This window comes from Pseudonaja textilis, chromosome Z, assembly GCF_049901715.1.
Source record: "Pseudonaja textilis isolate UNSWEBS1 chromosome Z, rPseTex1.2, whole genome shotgun sequence".
Classification (NCBI taxonomy): domain Eukaryota; kingdom Metazoa; phylum Chordata; class Lepidosauria; order Squamata; family Elapidae; genus Pseudonaja; species Pseudonaja textilis.
In genome coordinates, this window is record NC_142008.1 from 104,285,641 (window position 1) to 104,305,378 (window position 19,738).

Below are 19,738 nucleotides of genomic sequence, written 5' to 3' on the forward strand. Positions count from 1 at the left end.
ATAATAACTACAATATCTTATTGGATTAAGATTAGACCTACCACCTCCCTGTGTACATCTTGATCCCTTCCTCCCCATCCTTGTCAATTTGAATTCAAATTTAATGAGACTATTTATTGTTTGATGTTTTAAAATGGTTTTCAGTCAACTGTTTATAAATTGCCTAGAGTCTCCTTTGACAAGATGAGTGGCAATAAATATAATAATATTGTTAAATATATAATAAATATAGAAATAAAAATAAGAAGAAACAAATGATTTTAGAAATCTATGATAATGTATTGGCTTGCATTCTTGCAAAATAATAAATGTTACCTCTAACTCTCCTCAAGGCCTTGTGGACTTCTTGATTTCTTAAACTATAAATCAAAGGGTTGATCAGAGGAGTCAAGACAGTGTAGAAAATGGAAAAAACTTTATTCAGTTCCCTCAGACTGGGTGTATCTGGCAAAATGTAGACAATTATTAGTGTACCATAAAAAATACAAACCACCATGAGATGAGACGAACAAGTTGAAAAGGCTTTTTGCCTTCTGGTAGCAGAAGGTATCTTTAGAATTGTGGCAATAATAGCAATATAAGACATTAGTGTAAGTAGAAATGGAGTGATAGTGAAAATGACAGTGAGAAGGAAGGTAACAAGCTGAACTATTGTTGTGTCACTACATGAAAGTTTTTCAAGTGGAATCAAGTCACAAAAATAATGATTTATAATATTAGGGCCACAGAATGATAACTGAGCCAGCAGTGCTATTGTTAGGCAATTTGCTAAGAAAGAACCAATCCACAATCCAATCATAATCTGAACACCAACATAACATGCATGATGGAAGTGTAATGTAGAGATCTACATATTGCCATATATCGGTCATAGGACATGGCTGCTAAGAGGTATGTTTCTATGCAAACACAAGAACCAAACAAATAAAATTGGACCAGGCATCCAGTAAAAGAAATAGACTGTTGACCAGTAAACAAATTGCCAAACATTTTTGGTAAAATGATTGAACTATAGCAAGTCTCCAGGTAGGACAGATTCCCTAGGAAAAAGTACATGGGGGTATGAAGATGGCGGTCAACTATAACTAGAAATATAATGAGGAGGTTCCCAGTTGCAAGATATATCATTAAGAAGAAAAGGGAAAGAAGAGGCTGCAACTCAGGGAGAGTTGCAAATCCCACAAGAATGAATTCTGAGATTGTAGTCTGGTTTCCTGTTTTTATGTTGAACATTTCTTCCACGTGGAAATTCTCATATTTTCCTTTTTTATAACTCTCATTGATGGAACCCATGGCAGGTCTGTTGAATTGCAGAATAAAAAAAAATGAAATGGATTTAAAAATGTAAATGCACATATAATTTTGTGTTATATTATCCAACACTTTCCCCTACCCCTATCCTCTTAGGTTGCAGAAGAATTGCTGAAGTCACTGTGAAGCCACAGCAATATTTATGACATCTTCTGTTTCAAAAATAGCTTTGTGCCATTTCATGGAAGAAATAATATTTTGTGATTTAATTCTAATTAGAAATTTATATTTAGGAATATGAAATTCTACTTTTGCCAAAGAATGTTCAATAAATTTTTGCTGAATTCACTTTCACAAAGTTACAAGCAGTATTTTAACCTTTCAATTTAATTTAGGTTTGTTCTTATAATGACAATTTTCAATTTCTCTAGATGAGAGACATGTAATTCTGAATAATGGAATACGATGTAAGGTTAATTGTTGAAAGACTGCAAAGAATAACTTGTGCAATTAAGCTCTATGTTTTGCTCTTTTTAAATATAAAGGACAAGAGAACATTTGGATATTATAGAAACAGAACAAGATGAGAAATTGCTTTGGAAATATGAATTATGCTCACGCAAGGTTTTGATTTGTTGAAACAATGGTTTCTCATTTAGGTGAGGTTTTAACAGTTCACATTTTTCAGATAAAGAAAATTAACAATAGATTAGCACTTACCTGCAATCACTCTCTGTTCAGGGGATTTTGATCAATAACTAAGAACTGTTTTAAATTTGAATGGCAAAACTAGATGTTCAGCACACTATAAATGTTTCAAACAATTATATTAGTTTGCATAAGCCAAGGGATTTGCTGATTTGCTCTTTGGGGGGGAAAGTATGATGCAGTTAGACTTGTAAACCTCAAGGATCTGCTAATTTATTATTTCTCATGGACCACTTTGCTTCAAACATAGACATTAGACTATTTCACATAGAAATAATAGTATTTTGTTTGTCAAAGAATTGTCAAAGTAACTGACATTCTAAATCTAACATAGCTCTTCAGAATTGCAAATGGATTGACTCAGGAGTTCCAGGGATCCTATTAGAATTCCTCATTTAGTTCTTGTAGAGTGGGTAGGACCAGAAGTTCAGAAAACTTCCTTTCAATTTCTGCAGTATTTTTTAACTGAGAAGATGGGAGAATCAATTTTTTAAATCTACTTTACAGGAATATGACAGGTTGATCTGTAGAATAAAGCAAAACAGAAAATGTGGAGACTCAGGGGTATTATCTGAAGCTTTAAGAAAGACAAATTAAAACAAAAGTTTTAAGAAAGACAAATTAAAACAGAAGTTTTCTTGAAGTTCATCGGTAAATATTAACCTGGAATAACTTTGACAATACTATCAATAGTGTTATGTGATGTTACAGATTTCTTGAAAGTTCAAAAAAAAAAAAAAAAAAAAAAGATTAGATAAAAATGAAGGAATTTATTTATTTTCAAATTTCCAGTGCCAATGAATTCTCATTGATTGTTTTAGCTTTCCTATAGTTATCCTATATAAATTGGGGTTTTGGATATTATTTTTGAGTTCTTAAATGATGAACATTATGTTTTTGTGTGGTACATATACCCCTTCCATCTGTTCTAATGAGCCTATGAGTCACAACTTTAAATTATATGGAATTAGACAAAGACAAACTATATGGTGATGTACAATTAATAAATAATTAGCAAAAGACTACACAATATTTACAACAAAAGTGAAGAATGTTAGCACTATGAAAATAAAAGTTTGATTTATTTATCCAAACAGATCTGATTAAACATAGTAAACTTTTAAAATAAAGTGTTTGCACTTAAGAAGTGAAGTGTTTGCACTTAAGAAGTTTCTGCTTAAAGTTTTATAAATTGTACGACAAAATACTGTACACACACATTTATGTGTTTCTGTCCAAGAAATAACATAAAAAAGAACACTTCCTGTTGTATATTTACATAATCACCTGTGATTGGTCAGTCCGGACGTGGGAAATTCAAAGAGCCGTCATTGGCCGCGAGCTGCGAGCAGCCTGCTATAAAGAAGGCTGCCAAGGTTCCACGGTTGTTCAGTTCAAGAGAGAAAATAAAAAGAAAACAAACAATCAACTGGGTCTCTGGTTTCTCTTTATATTAGCTTTTTGTAATTCTGTTAATTATATTAACATTCATAATTATAAATCATCTTTATATTTATTTCCTACATAGCAATAATCTTTATCTAATTACTGCCAGAGGCCCTCCAAAAGCTGGTAACAGGCCCATTTCTGGACTTCCAGAACTTCCAAGAAAGCCGTTTTTCATCTTCCCCAGGGTTTGGAGGCTTCCCTTGGGCCTCTGGGAGGGCAAAAATGGTCTCCCCCAGGGTCCAAAGACCCTCCAAAAGCCAGAAACAGGCCTGTTTCCAGACTTCCATAAGGCCCATTTTTCACCTTCTCAGGGCCTTCACATGGAGCCTGCATCCAAAATGGGCCGCATGGAGACTCCTGGGAGGGGTGGGGTGGGATGGGTGGGGTCAGCCAGTCGATTCAACTACTGGTTCACAAACCAGATGTAAATTTAACAACTGGTTCACCCAAATTAGTCCAAACTGCTAGAATCCCACCCCTGGTTATAGCTGCTCCTCTGATATAGGCTTTTGCTATATCCCACATGTTCTATAATGAGGTTTCCTCTGTTCTGTTCTCTGTATCACCTGTATGAATATTTTGTCTTTTATTATGGATTGATTTAAAGATCATCTTACTCTTCCCCTTTATCCCTTCCAACTAATTTTGATTGGATTATGAACGGCCCATAAATTTGTTTCTATTTGTTTCTATTTCTATTTCCATCTCACACATTTGCATTCAGTTTCACAGTCATCCAAATCATATCTATTCTGGACCAAGATTGATGTATATTGGAATAAAATGTATACTGGTTTTTCCCTGGGTTCATTTCTCTCTACACACCTTCAATAGTTCTTCTATCATTTAACAAAAGTTCTGGGTAAAGTCCTTTTCGTTTTTTTATTTATTTTACTGCTTTCATTCCAATAGTTTACAAAGAGAAAAAAATAAAACAAATAAAAAAAATCAGAAAGTAAAAAGGGGCAGAAAAAGATTATTTGTCCTGGGAAATGTCTTTTATGTTCTATCCAGTATTTTCAATATCTCAGTGTTTCATTATTTCAATACCAAAATCAAAATCAATTGAATTTGTAATCCATAAAGCCCACTGTAATCCTAGTCTTGGCTTTTAATATTCCAATAATTTACAAAGTCAGTCCACAAGAAAAAAAAAAGGAAAAGAAAAAGAAAAAAAATCAGAAAGTAAAAAGGGGCAGAAAAAATTATTTGTCCTTGGAAATGTATTTTATATTCTATCAAATAATATTTATAATCAACAAGTCCTGCTGTAGTCCTTAATGGTCCAATGTTCAAAAAGAAAAAAGAAGAAAAAGAAAAGAGGTAATCAAGCTGAACCCAAAGTTATCTTCTCATGCCTGCAAATAAGTATTTGTCTTTTCCTTCAGAGGTGGTATTCAGGCAGTTCTGACTGGTTCTTGCAAACTGGTAGATGAAATTTTGAGAAGTTTGGAGAACTGGCTGAGCCTGCCCTCATCTATTTGCTCCTGCGTCCCACCTGATCAAATCCCAGCTGATTGGCTGGGTTTTTTTTTCTTGCCCTGCACAGGAGAATGGAGCTGGAAAGCGGGTTACTGGGGTGGGGAGGGATTGGGGATTTTGCAATAACCTTCCCCGAGAATGGGGAGTAGGGATGGTATTCAACCAGTTCGCACTGGTTTGGGAGAACCAGTAGTGGTGATTTGGCATGGGTCACTGAACTGGTGCTGACCCCTGGCTGGCCATGCCCCTGACCCAGTCGCCTAGTTGCCCAAACATTCACTTGCCCCAGTCGCTATCCTAGCTTTCCCTACCACATGGTAGCTATGGCACAGCTTGGGAAGATGTCCCAGGGCTGCTGCATATGCACATTGCATATGCAGCCACTACACATGCAGTGTGCATGTGCAGCAGCCCTGGGACATCTGCCTACCTTCCTGCCCTCCTGGAGCATCTTCCTTCTCCTGGCAGACGTGCCTCTTCCAGACCGGCCTGGCCAGCCAGCAGGTGACTACCTGTCCCAGGGCTTCTCACCCCCCTTGTTGCGACATGCCTGCCTGCGTGCTTTTTTTGGTGCAACTGCAGTCCAGCAAGGTCTGAACAGATGGCGCATAGAACAGGGTGGCATCGGACCATTGGAGAAGTGGAGCAAAGCTGGAGATCTGTAGCTGTCTCTTTCACAGTGCAGAAATCCTCCTCGAATTGGCTGGCTAGTTTCCTCCTTCGCTGCCTATGATCAAGGAGGAGGAGACCAGCTGGCCAGCTGGGGGAGGATTGCTGCCTGAAAGAGGTAGCTGGAGACATCAAAAGAGTCACCTCCAGCAGCGGTTCCTTTGGCCAGCTGGTCTCCTTCTGCTCAGCCATACAAAACAAACAGGCAGAGAAAGAGGAGATAATTTGGGGAGGATTTATGCCTGAAAGAGGCAGCTGGAGAATGAAAAAGAGTTGCCTCCAGCAGCGGCCCTTTTGGCTGGCTTGTCTCCGTCCACTCAGCCATACAAAACAAACAGGCAGAGAAAGAGGAGACCTGCCGGCCGATTCAAAGAGGATTTTTGTGCTGCAAAAGAGGTGGCTACTGATCTCCAGCTTCTTTCTGCTTCTCCAATGGTCCAGTGCTGCCCTCTTCTATGTGCCAGCTGCTCAGACCTTGCTGGGCCCAGCACATAGAACAGAGCATGGCTTTTTTTGGTGCGGCTGCTGGAATGCAGCCACACCGAAAAAGCATGCAGCAGCTGCAGGCATCTCACAACAAGGGGAGCAAGAAGCTCTAGGACATGTGGTCATCTGCTGGCTGGCTGGGCTGGGCTGGAAGAGGCGCATCTACCAGGAGAAGGAAGAAAGCATGCTCTGGGAGGGTGGGTGCCAGGCAGGCGTGTGGATGCCTTAGGACCACTTAAAGGTTGACTTTAAGATTGCCCCATGGATAAAGCCAAGAACCAAGAGCAAACATAGTGGGGGTGGGGGTGACGGGCATGTGTGTCCCTCCACAAGAAGTGTGAAGGGAGGCAGACACTGTGCCTCTGAGGAAAAGAGGAGGTGCCGAAGCCCTGGCTATCACCCCGGAGGGGACTGTGGAGAGACCCATCACAAGCCCCTGTTTCCCCACCACTGCTACTTTTGCTTTCGCAGACAGCCACAGCAGCACCTGCAGCAGCAACAGGCAGTGCCGCAACAATGAGGTACAATTTGGTGGTGCACACTTACCTCCGAGGGGCTTCTGGCAAAAAACAAAACAAAAACCACCCCAAAACAAAACCCATTTGTCAGGCTGGCTCTGCAGGTAGTTAGGGTCTTTAGTTGGGCTTTTTTTTGTCAGACCAAGGACGGAGGAAGGGGGGGAAGGTAAATCAGAAATCACCCTGTCTCTGCAACATCAGCCATGTGACTGATTGGGCGTGGCCAACTCGACGTCATTTGCAGCAAGGTGCCACACCATCTTGCTGAGTTGGCCATGCCCACCAAGTCACATTACCACCAAGCCATCGCCACCAAACAAGCCACAGCCACAGAACCAGTAGTAAAAATTTTTTGAATCCTACCACTGATGGGGAGGGAATGGAGATTTTGCAGTATCCTTCCCCTGGAGTGGGGCGAGAGTGGATATTTTGCAGTATCTTTCCCCCAGGAGTGGGGAGGGAATGGGGATTTTGCAGTATCCTTCTCATGCTATACCCACCCAGTCACAGGACCTCTAAGTCATGACCACCAAGCCATGCCTACAGAACTGGTAGTAAAGTTTTTTGAATCCCACCACTGTTTTCCATCCATCAGCCAGGAATATTTATAATCCACCACAGAAATCCAGAAGCGGTTCTTCTGATCAGGATATTCTGAATTTTTTTTTTTTTGCTTTCTAAATAAAATAATCTGATCCACATCTATCCTTCATTGATGACCATATTATTTCTCAACATGTTTTTATACATGTCTGTGCAAATATGCATCTAAATAATGGAGATATTCTAGTAGAATAGAAGTTTTCTGTTTTTAAATTTTTATTTTACTTTAGAAGTATAACTAATTAAGTCTGCAGAGCCATATGAATCAGAAATGTATGTTTTCATTCTTTGTTACCAAGAAATTTTTGACAGTTTTTTAAATTTAATTGTTCAGTGTTAGTGCTTCTTCTTTTAGAGGAGTTGGGCTGCTCATGGACAGCCTAAATGAGTTGTCTCTAATGTGCATGTGTGGGGGAAATAAAGAATTATCCTCTTCTCTCTGTCTCCTTTGCTCTCCACCACCAACCTACTTGTTTTTGTTTTTGTTTTTCTGAATTGTATCTACTTTGTAAAGATGCTTTGGTTACCTTAATATAATTTAGAAGTGCCTGGTAAATAACTACATAAATACCATAACTTTTTAACATTTTGTTTGTTTCATTTTCATATCTTACCTTTTAACTTAATAAAGATACAGAAAAGCATTTTTAATGAAAAGTCTCAGTAAGTCTGGCACAGTACATTATGTCAAAATTTCCTTAGTATTCTTATTCCCCAAAACACAAGTAGTTTCAGAGACAAGATACTTACAGAAGAAGTGAAAATTATAAAGGTTTGCTAAATTTCCCAGTCTGTTACCTTATGTGTTTTGGACTTCATTCAGTTCTTTAGTAGCATGGTAGAAAGTTAAGGATATGTTAGAGCTGGATTTGCAACTCTAAAATTAGATTTATGATTTTCGACACAGATCTCCGTTATACTGCAATAACCCTGAATCTGAAGAATTCAAGTTTTGCATGGAAAATGCAAATATAAGCCAACAAAGAAATGTGAGGGAATTGATATGTTTATTATGTCATCACATTTTGGAGATCCAAGGGTTTTATTGCTTGCATAAAACATAATTTGAAACAGGAAAAAAATACACTACATATACTAACAATTCTCTTGTAATCATTTTAATGAGGTTTGTTGGATTAACCTCCCACTCCACTCTTTTAGCTGCTTATAAGTAACCACACTGAATTTTATTTCTCATTTCCAAGCCCTAAAAGTACACTGGATGTATTTCCAACACTTTGTGGGTGAAAAACACACTATTCCCCTTTCTCCAAGTACTTTTCAAAACATATATGGCTGTTATGTACAAAAATGAAGATTGATGAGTTAAAAATGGGAAAAGGCAGTTTGAAAATGTAGTGCAAGGCCAGTGAGTAAAGTAATAAAAATTATGTTGTAGTTTGCAAAATATTAATGCTACTCACTTTCTCATTTCTAATCTAATTCCTTATGCCTAAACTGCTAAATGTGATGATAGTTCAGTTTGCTTTGATGTTTAAAACATGAATAACTGATAAATTCTGAATCTGGATCCTATTCATAATCTCTGATATTCGAGGAATTCATATCCACATATATCAGATTCATGAAAGCACAAATTTAATTAAGATTAGATGACTGATTCCAAATCTCTAAATATTTAATTTTTGAAAGTGCTTTTACTTTAATTAGAGAGTGTGATCTCAATGTTAAGAGGAATTCAAATAATGTTTTATTAAAATATATCAAGGTCCTCAAAGCTTCTGAAAAGTCTACTTCACTGACATAGAAAAAATACTGCACTATTTTTTTTTCTTCACTCACACCATTCTTTCATAGTGATATGATGATATAAATCTTCCAGAATTAGGATAGCCATATTCTTTTATATGAGAGCCGGAAATAATTAGGGAATTAGGGTCAGCAAAAACAAAAGGGGTAATAAAATAAATGAAAATGTAACAATTTTAGTTCCAGTAGAATGAATTTTCTGCAGATAGCAGATTTTGTGGAGATGGAAAAACAATTCTTATCTATGCAGCTGGAAATGAGTGATTTGTAGTTACCTTTCTTTCTTGATGTACACAGTTTAGTATTTAGGTGAACAAAATCCCTTCAAATCACCAATTCTTACTTTATGGCCAAAGAATATCACATTTCTATTTCCTTCCGACTTGTGGGATGAACACACCATTCTGGTCTAGGATGTCAGAAGAAAGGAGCACCTCCCCCCCACCCACCCCCAACCCTTTGGTATGTCTCACATACCAAAGCTATAAAGACTGGAAAGGAAAAAAAAGCCTTTTTTATGAGATTGCATCTTCCAGTGTTATGAGAAACAGAAAAGCAAAAAAATTCAAATCTGATTAGGTTTGCAGGACAAACAAGCTGGCCTGCTAGATTTGGATAACTTAACACCATGTTTTGCCTTGACACCTAATGTTAGAGCAAAATCTATCTGACAATTTTTCAAAACATTCAAAAAAACTATTTTCCATTTTTCTATCACTATTTTCACAGTGCTTCATAATCTCTTTTAAAGTGTTGGGGTATTTTTGAGTTTGCTGTATAATGAAAGTGGCCACATTAATGCCAACATTGTTGGTGTTGTTACTTTTCATTGCTTACCTTTTATCATGTCTCCCAAATAGAAAAATGATATAGGACTAGTTGCTTGCCATTCAGGTGAAATATGAAAAGCTGGAGAAGCTGAAGACTGCAGGAACAGAAATAGAAAATATGGTAGATTTTTTTCTGACTAGTATTATTGCCACTTAAAATAATTGTTTGTCACATAATAAATCAGTCCTAGAGAGCACCCAGGCTGTGATAATTTGTTGGGGGCTCTATACCCCATGGCATTTTTTCTAGATAATTCTTAAATAAATGAACATAAATGATTCTATACGCCTCCTGCTATTGTTGCTGTTGTTACTGTTATGTTCTGAGAACCCTAGGAGTTCTCACTCAGGTCCATTCACTTTGCGGGGGCGTTCTTCCCCTTCACTCATTGGTTGGTTCTCCCCAGCAGCCAGCTATAAAAGCAGGCTGCGGGGTCCAACCGGTTGCTGATCGTTGCGAGCCAGTTCCCAGCTTGGCAAGCACGGTCAGCCCTTTATTGTTATAATAAAGTATTGTTGTACTCATGCTCTGGTTCAGCCTCTCTTTTCCCAAACTTAACACTGGCGACGAGGGTGGGATGGCTACCAGAAGCACCATGCAACCGCTGAGTCACTAGCTGCCAATTCGCTGCCAGAGAGAGAGCGATCGGCCGGCGATAAGAGCAAACGCTGATCCGCAGCCAGATAGAGCGGTCAGCAAGCAAAAAGAGCGAACGCTGATCCCCTGAGAGAGAAAGCGATCAGCAAGCACTGAGAAGCGAACGCTGATCCGCAGCCAGAGAGAGCGGTCAGAATCGAAAGTTAGAAGCGTCTGTAGCCGCTTGTTAGCCCAGCTACAGGGAAAGTGAAGCGCTGCGAGCCGCAGCCGCTCGTTTGTTTAGGCGCGAAATTCAAACGGCTGTCATTTGAATTTCAAACCTAAAAGGTACAGCGCGGTGCTGTAGTCAAGTCACTGACGCCCACACAGGCACGAATTCAAATGCTGCCAACGGCTGATAGCCAAACCGTGTGCTAACCCAGAGAGAGAGAGAGGATTGCGAAAAGCCTCTCCAGAGCTGAAATCACTTGCCTACCACAGGCACTAGAAACTTTTGCCGCTGCCCCAGAGAGATTTTGTCCACAGGTTGTTCCACTGGTCCCATCACCATGAATTCCAATCCAGTCTTCCCAGCGTTCAAACCGGATGAGGAGAAGTGGGAATCATACAAGAACCGCTTCAACCATTATATCGATGCAATCGGGCTGGCTGATGCTGGGGAGCATCGGAAAAAATCGTATTTCCTGATCTACTGTGGAGCCATCATTTTTGATACTGCCACAGCCCTTGTGGCTCCACGTGAGTTGAAAAATGTCCCTTGGTCTGAACTACTTGAAATCCTCACTAACCACTATTCTCCCAGGCCCTCACAGATTGCCAGGAGATTCACCTTCTGTATGAGGAAGCAATCGGACAAAGAGACCATCAATCAGTACATGGCCGCCTCAGAACAGCAGCACTGCATTGTGGGTTTGGAACCTACCTGGAGGACATGCTCCTCGATCAACTAGTCTGCGGGGTCAAGGACCTCCACCTTCGGAGGCGCCTTCTCGCTAAAAAGGACCTCAACCTAGCGCAAGCCATCGAGGAGGCCTTGGCAGCAGAACTGGCAGCGCGCTCAGCCACCGAAATCCATGGCCCGACTGCAAAGCCAACGACAGTTCCAGTCCACTCTGAGGAGGTGGTAGCAGAGGAAGCCCCTAGTGATGAAAACGACGTCCCACCGCTCTCCAACGCCAGACGGCCGCAGGTAGGAGCCAAACAAGAAAACATCGGTCCGCCCAAGCACATCACCCTGTGCCTAGCCTGTGGTGGATCTCATCAGAGGGCCACCTGCAAGTTCAAAGGAGCCACCTGCAATAACTGCCATAAAAGGGGGCACATCGCAAAGTCTGCCAAGCCCCTCAAAACTCAGCACAAAGGCACCCCCTTCTCACACTCGGGACCGCAGAGGCAAGTATTGAACTGTCGCACTCACCACCATGCCAAGCACACTTGCCACACTGTTAGTAAAATCTCTCTCTCCGTTTATTTAGAAGGTAAACCGTGCCGCATGGAGGTTGACACAGGTCAGCGCTCTCAATTATCTCGTGGAACACCCTCAAGAGACTCCAGCCCAGCCTATCAACTAGCCGGCTCCAGAAGTGCCAGTTTAGCCTGAAGGACTACCAGGGGAGGACCATTCTTGTAATCGGCAGAGGCAAGTTCCTTGTCAATTTTAGAGCTTTTAAAGGTCACCTACCTCTAGTGGTAGTTAACGGCAATCTCCCCTACCTTATTGGGGCTCGATTGGTTTCCCCATCTCGGCCTAGGGCTAACAGGAGTCCATGCTGTCTCAACCTCTGACACTGACTCCTTATTCGCTGATTACTCAGATGTATTCAGCGATGAGCTGGGGTGTTATAACGGTACCCCTATCTCATTCTCAGTCGACCCCAGGCAGTCCCAATCAGACTAAAACCGCGGAGGGTCCCATTCGCTATTCGGCCAAAACTAGATGCGGAATTGGATAAACTGTTAAAACAAGGGGTCATTGAGCCAACAGATTTCGCCAAATGGGAGGCGCCCATTGTCACACCCTCAAAAAAGACGGTAGCCTGAGAATTTGCTCGGACTACAAGACCACAATCAATAAGTTTCTACAAGTCAGCGCTTACCCAGTGCCCGTCATTCAGCATTTATTACACACTTTTGAACCCGGCAGCATTTTTGCCAAATTGGACATGTCTCAAGCGTATCAACAGTTCCCTGTTGACAACCAAACAAGCGGAACTCCAGACCATTGTCACTCACAGGGTGCTTTCCGATGCAAGCGTCTCCAATTTGGCGTAAGTGTTGCCCAGGTATTTTTCAATCCCTCATGGAGCGGATTTTGCAGGGCCTCCTGGTGTAGTACCCTACTTGACGACATCTTAGTCTCGGCCAGGGACAGACCCCAACTCTTCCAGAGAGTCAGAGCAGTGTTAGAGAGGTTCAGACAGCATGGCCTCAAATTGAAAAAAGAAAAATGCGCCATTGCCACTAGACAGGTGGACTTTCTGGGTTATAAAATTGACGCCTCAGGCATTCACCCCTGGAGTCCAAGGTTAAGGCAATTCTCAAGGCACCCACTCCAACCTCCAAAACTGAACTACAGGCCTTCTTGGGGCTATTGAACTTTACGCCTCCTTCTTGCCCCATAAAGCATCAGTAGCTGAACCCTACACAGATTACTGGATAAAAAGTCACCTTGGCACTGGGGCACAAAGAAGGCAGCTGCTTTTCACGCCAGTCAAATCACTACTCACGTCTGAGGCGGTACTTATTCAATTCGACCCCAACCTTCCATTAGTGCTGGCAGCAGACGCATCTCCCTTTGGAATCGGGGCAGTATTAAGTCACAGGCTTCCCAATGGCGCCGAGGCTCCCATTGCTTTTTCTCCAGGACGCTCTCTACAACAGAGCGCAATTACAGCCAGATCGATAAGGAAGCTCTAGCAGCTGTTGCAGCAGTGAAAAAATTTCACGAGTTTCTCTTTGGCCATTTTTCGAGCTGGTCACGGACCACAAGCCCCTCCTGGGTCTACTAGCTGGGGACCAACAGACCCCTCAGGTCCTTTCTCCTAGAATGACGAGATGGACCCTCTTCCTTGCAGCCTACTCCTACAGACTCATACACCATGCCCAGGTAAAACATTGTCCCACGCTGGCGCTCTCAGCCGCTGTCCTTGCCGGCTCAGCTGAAGACCCTGCTCCTGTCCACGCTATTTTTGAGGTCACCCAACTGGACCTCCCCATCACTGCCCTTGACATTGCTGCTAAAATCAAGGCAGACAAAACGCTCGCCCAGGTGCTTGACTGGGTGAGGAGGGTGTCCGGGTTGTAATGTTGAAAACAAATTCACACCTTTCAAGACCCGCATGCAGGAATTGTCCAGTTTGCAGGGCTGTCTACTGTGGGGCACTCGGTGGTCATCCCGACCTCCCTGCGTGCCCGAGTTCTGGAGGCATTGCACAAGGGACACCCTGGCATCGTTAGAATGAAGGCATTAGCACGCAGCTACGTGTGTGGTGGCGGGCCTCGATGAGGACATCCCTAGATGGGTAAGCTCCTGCAACCCCTGCCAGGAATCCCGTCCAGCTCCTCCTATTGCCACCCCTACTAAATGGGAGAGCGCCAGCGCGCTCCGTGGTCCAGAATTCACATCGACCTGGCTGGCCCCTTGCATGGGAAAATGTTCCTAGTGGTGCGTGGACTCCTATTCTAAATGGATTGACGTAGCTCAGCTATCTACCACACCACCACACAAGCAATTACCAAAGTATTAGCGCGCCTGTTTGCCACCACGGGCTACCCGACTCCATTGTCTCCGACAATGGCCCACAGTTCGCATCAACCGGGTTCAGCCGTTTTGCTGCTAACCTGGGTATCCGCCACATTTCACAGTCCCATTTCATCCTGCCAGTAACAGATTGGCTGAAAGGGCCGTCAGGACCACTAAAGAAGCCTTGGCGAGGTTCAGTAAGGATGATTGGCACCACAAACTCGCGCGTTTCCTGATGAGCCAGCACTCAACTCCATGTTCAGTCACCAACAAGTCCCCAGCTGAGCTCCTGATGGGCAGGCGCCTGAGGACTGTATTAGACAGGCTGCACCCACAATACTGCCCTGACTCTCCCCTCGCTTCCACATCGGGGGTTAGACATTTTATCTTACAGGAGCCAGTATTCGCGAGGAACTTCGCTGGAGACCCCTTGTGGATCCCGGGCGAGATCGTGGCCATCACCGGACCCAGATCGTATCGAGTCAGACTGGAGGACGGTCGTGTCTGGAGAAGGCACCTGGACCAGCTGCATAGGCATCTCAGCACCTTCGCTAGCAGGGACCCAGAACTACAAAACGAAGGGAGACCTCAACATCAACCCCACATCCACATCCTTCCCAGCGACCAGTTGACACCAGCAGCCATTCCGGAAAGCCCGAACACGGACATGGGGCCCAGACAGCTGACCACTCCGATCCAGTCTACGGGAGCACGTCCCCAGTGACCAACCCTACGAGTCTGGGACCTGCCCGAACCGAGGAGCACGTTGGTGACACTTTACCAGCTCCGCCTTCCCAGGCAGACTCTGAATGGACAGACAGCGTTCCAGAGCTGCGCCGTTCAGGGCGCCAGCATAAACCTCCTGCCTACCTCAAAGACTATGCGTGTTCGCATCTGGGGGGAAGGGGTATTATGTTCTGAGAACCCTAGGAGTTCTCACTCAGGTCCATTCACTTTGCGGGGGCGTTCTTCCCCTTCACTCATTGGTTGGTTCTCCCCAGCAGCCAGCTATAAAAGCAGGCTGCGGGGTCCAACCAGTTGCTGATCGTTGCGAGCCAGTTCCCGGCTTGGCAAGCACGGTCAGCCCTTTATTGTTATAATAAAGTATTGTTGCACTCATGCTCTGGTTCAGCCTCTCTTTTCCCAAACTTAACAGTTACTATTAAGTACATGTAATTATAATGTATAATCATAGAATAAACAATACAATTGTTAGAGCTATAACGTTCATAGAATCAAATTTAATTAGACACCCAGTGCTCCAAGCCAAAACTTAAGGTCCTAAAGATTATTCTGGGAAAGATGACTTGCACTTTGGTTAAAGTCCAAGGAAGCTTTAATGCATTTCAGCAGGCAACTAAAGCATGGGCTGTTTTTTCTTTTCTTTCTTCTCCTCACCAGCAATTAACATTCAGATGAGCAGAGATTAATACCAATATTAACATTAGACTAACAATAATATACCAATCAAGGTACCTCCAACAGTAAAAAAACAACCCAATGAAGGAACCAGAAAGATTACTTTAACGAACACTGACAGGCAAGCCACTACTATATAAAATGAGAGCAAATCTCATTTCCTACTAGCATTAATGATACCTAGTTTGGTAATGAAATGTTTACAAGAAAACAACTTAACTCAGAGAGAATCAAGAACCTCACTTCAACTTTGAGCTACAAATATTATCTTCTATTGGTACCATCAGGAGAAAAGGAAATAATTTAAGGACTCTTCTAAATATTATTTTTCGTTAAACGTCTAAATGTCAACATCTGGACTTCCGGGTTTCAGGCTTCAGCGACAGCAGGGATTTGCGTGATCCCTGCTGTGCTCGCCGTCTTGGTGCCTCCGATCCAGATGGATTTGGAGGATAAGGCTGCCCTGTAGAGGCAGCCGAAGATAGGGAGGATCTGGGAAGGGGTTTGGAGGTGCCACAGACCCCCTCCTCACCCAGCTTAACCTCCTTTTCTCAAGGCGGTGCAGCAGCAGTCAGTGATGGCCGCCACAAAGAAGCTGGCAGCTGGAAAAGATTGCGCTGGAGGAAGAAGGAGAAGGAAGATTCAAAAGTGAAAGTGTTGGCTGTGCTGGGGAAATAACAGCTTCTAAAACCCTGGAGTGGAATTGTTTATTGCCTGAAAGATACATTGTATCCCTAAGAAGAGAGGAGCGGCGGAGAAAGCTGCTAAGGGAAACCTTTTTTTTCTACTTACTCTCCCACCCCACAGAAACATTAAATGCAGAATTGGAAAATGCATTGGGCACCGAAGGTATTTTAACTTGAAAATTATCAGAGAAAGGACTATGGACTTTGGACTTAACACCCTCAGAAATTGGAAAGCCCGCATTGGAGGTATGGATTTCTGAGCATTTAAAGGGAAATTGTTGTTGTAAGTGGGGGGAGAGGAAAAAAAACTTTTTGGAGCAGAGCTTGAAAAAGGAGGAGACTGCCTAGAATTTTAAAGAAAGATACATTTTAATGGGAACCTTTTGATCAATCAGTAACCCCACAAAGAGAAATTGAAGAAGGTAAAAAAAAAAGTATTGAAAGAAACAGTTATTTGGATCTTTTAGTGACTTTGGAATTCTTTTGGAATTACTTTTGATTAAAAATACTTGGGTGGTTGTTTTTGAAGAAATCTTTCTCTTCAGGATGGCATTGCTTTTGGATGAATTAAAAACTCAATACCAAAAATATAAGAAAGAAGAGCAAGATGGAAAAGATTCTTTGGGCACTCTTTTTCAATTTTTGAAATGGCGACGCACTTATGAAAAATTGACTACGCAGCAGGATGACTGGAACAAAGAAGAAGAAGAAGCCATTTTGGATGAGCAATGGGTTTACTTTGGGGAGGAGGAGGAAGAGGAAAAGAAAAGGGGATTTTTAAGGGTAGAGAAAACAATCCAAAAGAGAAAAATGAGATGAAAGCTGGATATAAGGTTAGAAAACAACAGAAAGTGAGTAAGCAGAAGAAGAAAAGGGAGGAGGAGAGACAAGGGGGTAAAAAAGGCAAGGAGAAAAACAAACAAGTGAGAAAGGAGGGGATGAAAAGCCTTAATGCTGGGAAGCAAGATTCTAAGAAACAAAATCTATTTAGAGACAATGGGTAAATTTAATTGAAAAAGGGATTCTGGAAGGTACATAAAAGTGTGTTTTTCTATGTGTATTCAGAGTAGAATGTGTATTAGTATGTATGATTTGCTCTTTTATGGTATTTCTCGTGGGTTATAGGCTTATATTTTGTAATTTTAGCCTATTTGCTTTTCTTATAAAGTTTTTTGTGTAATTTTAGAATGTACTAACCAGAATCTCAATATAATTTAAGTGTTATATTAAGTATTGTGAAGTTAGGGAAAAGAGTTAAAGGTGTTACTCCAATTAGTGTACAGGAGAAGTATATTTAAAGAAAAAAGATGAATGGATAACTGTAAAAGAACAGACAAAAACTGTTAAGTACTATGAATTGTATTGAGATAAGATAAACAAAATATAATTAAGAAAGATAAAAGAGGGAAGAAGTTATACAGAAAATTGAAAATGGTAATAAGATATGGATTGACATATAAAGTAAATATTGTTTTTGAATTTGTGTCTGTGCGAAGAGTTTTAACCCGGGATTAAGCAGCTTTCAGAAATGAGGTTTTTTATGTTCTATGTTATGTATGTTTTGTCTATTGTTTTTTTTAAAAGGCAAAAATTTTGATTAGTAAGAAATACAATCTGGACAACAGAATGAAAAGGAGAAATTGGGATAGGATATGAAGATGAGCAGATAATGTAAATGCACATATTACATTTGGCACGTTTTATTGGTTCTTCCAGAAAGATTCTTTATGTTAATATGCCTTGACTGTTTGTATGTTTTATAAAGCTAACAAAATTTTTTTTTTTAAAAAAACAAAAACAAAAATAAGTCAGAGGAAAATATAAGTGTGATGATTGAATAGCAGATAAACTAGAAAAGAAACGTTATTGAATAAGAGTAAAGAGAAATAATGTGAAATCTGTTAAAGGGAATTTATGTGTCTACATCGAAATGAGATAAATCAGAAAAATGCGATATAAAATAATGTGTTACCTGCTTTGTAAAGATCTATGATGGAAAGCGGTTTTATGTTTTTAGTGTTTAATGATGTTTTGTCTTGTTTGTTTCTTGTTAAAATCAATAAAATTTGTTTAAAAAATAAATAAATGTCAACATCTTGCTTTGATGTTCAATGTTCCTCATCAGTGCAAACAATTGCATTTATTATAGTCATTGGCCAATTCATAAAAAAAAATATGATACAGGAAATAACTTGTAATTAAAAATGATTATCAAACTGATTTATTCAAAGAACAATATACTTGAAAAATAGTAAAGGAAAATACTAGCCACAGAGAAAAAGAAAGTCACATTCATTAGATTATTATAATTTTAAATAAAATGGATCAAAATGCCCTGGAAATATGACATGATAACATTAGCTGTAATGAGACATATTAATAGTTAATATTTCAATAACAATTCCATCACATAAACAAACTCTGTTTTTTAGATAAATGCTATTTTCCAGAATGTTCACTGTTTTCTATTATCCAAGCCTATTTTGCTCTTGGTCAGCAGTATATCATTTTCACTAAATATCCTTGTTTTCAGTGATGGATTTCAATTTTCTTTGGAAAACTGGATCTGGAAAAATAACATCCTGTAGGAAAATATATTCCACAATCAGTGCTACAATGCCTCTCTAAATCTAGCTTAGAGAATGACCTTTCATCCAAATTATATGAAAATAGTACACAAAAAATTAACAAGCTAAAGTTATTCACCTTTGTGTTGACCTGGCTTTATTTCTAAGACTACATGAAGTTGTGATTTCCCAGTGGTCATTTTTTGTTTTTTTATTTATTTTATTTTGTTTATCAATTGCTTACAAGATAATAGGTATAAGTATAAACATAGTTATGAATCCATGGATACATATAAGAAAAATAAAAGAAACAATAGGACAGGGATGGTAGGCACATTGGTGCACTTATGCACGCCTCTTATAGACCTCTTAGGAAAGGGGTGAGGTCAATAGTAGACAGTCTAAGGTTAAAGTTTTGGGGGTTTGGGGAAGAAACCACAGAGTCAGGTAGAGTATTCCAGACATTGACCACTCTGTTGCTGAAGTCGTATTTCCTGCAATAAAGTTTGGTGCGATTAACCTTGAGTTTGTATCTATTGTTGCTCTTGTATTGTTATGGTTGAAGCTGAAGTATTCATTGACAGGTAGAACATTGCAATGTATGATTTTATATACTATACTAAGATCGGACCAAAGGCAGCATAGTTCTAGGTTTTCTAGGTCTAGAATTTCAAGTCTGGTGGCATAAGGTATTCCACAATGAGTAGAGGAGTGGAGAACTCTTCTTGTGAAATATTTCTGGACTTTCTCAGCTGTGTTAATAACAGATACATAATGTGGGTTCCAGACTGATGAGCTGTATTCAAGTATTGGTCTAGCAAATGTTTTGTATGCTCTAGTTAGTAGAGCATACAAAACAAGTTAATAAATATAATAAAAGGTAATATAATAATATAATAAAAAGTCATAACAAGTTAATAAATAGGAATCCACTTGAAATTAATGTAGTTGAGGGTTTTC

At 40.7% G+C, this 19,738-nt stretch overlaps 1 pseudogene; it reads right to left on the bottom strand.

Moving 5' to 3' along the window:
• Positions 1–268: 268 nt before the first annotated feature.
• LOC113452188 (olfactory receptor 11A1-like) lies at positions 269–1,215 on the bottom strand (annotated as a pseudogene).
• Between the last annotated feature and the right edge of the window lie 18,523 nt (positions 1,216–19,738).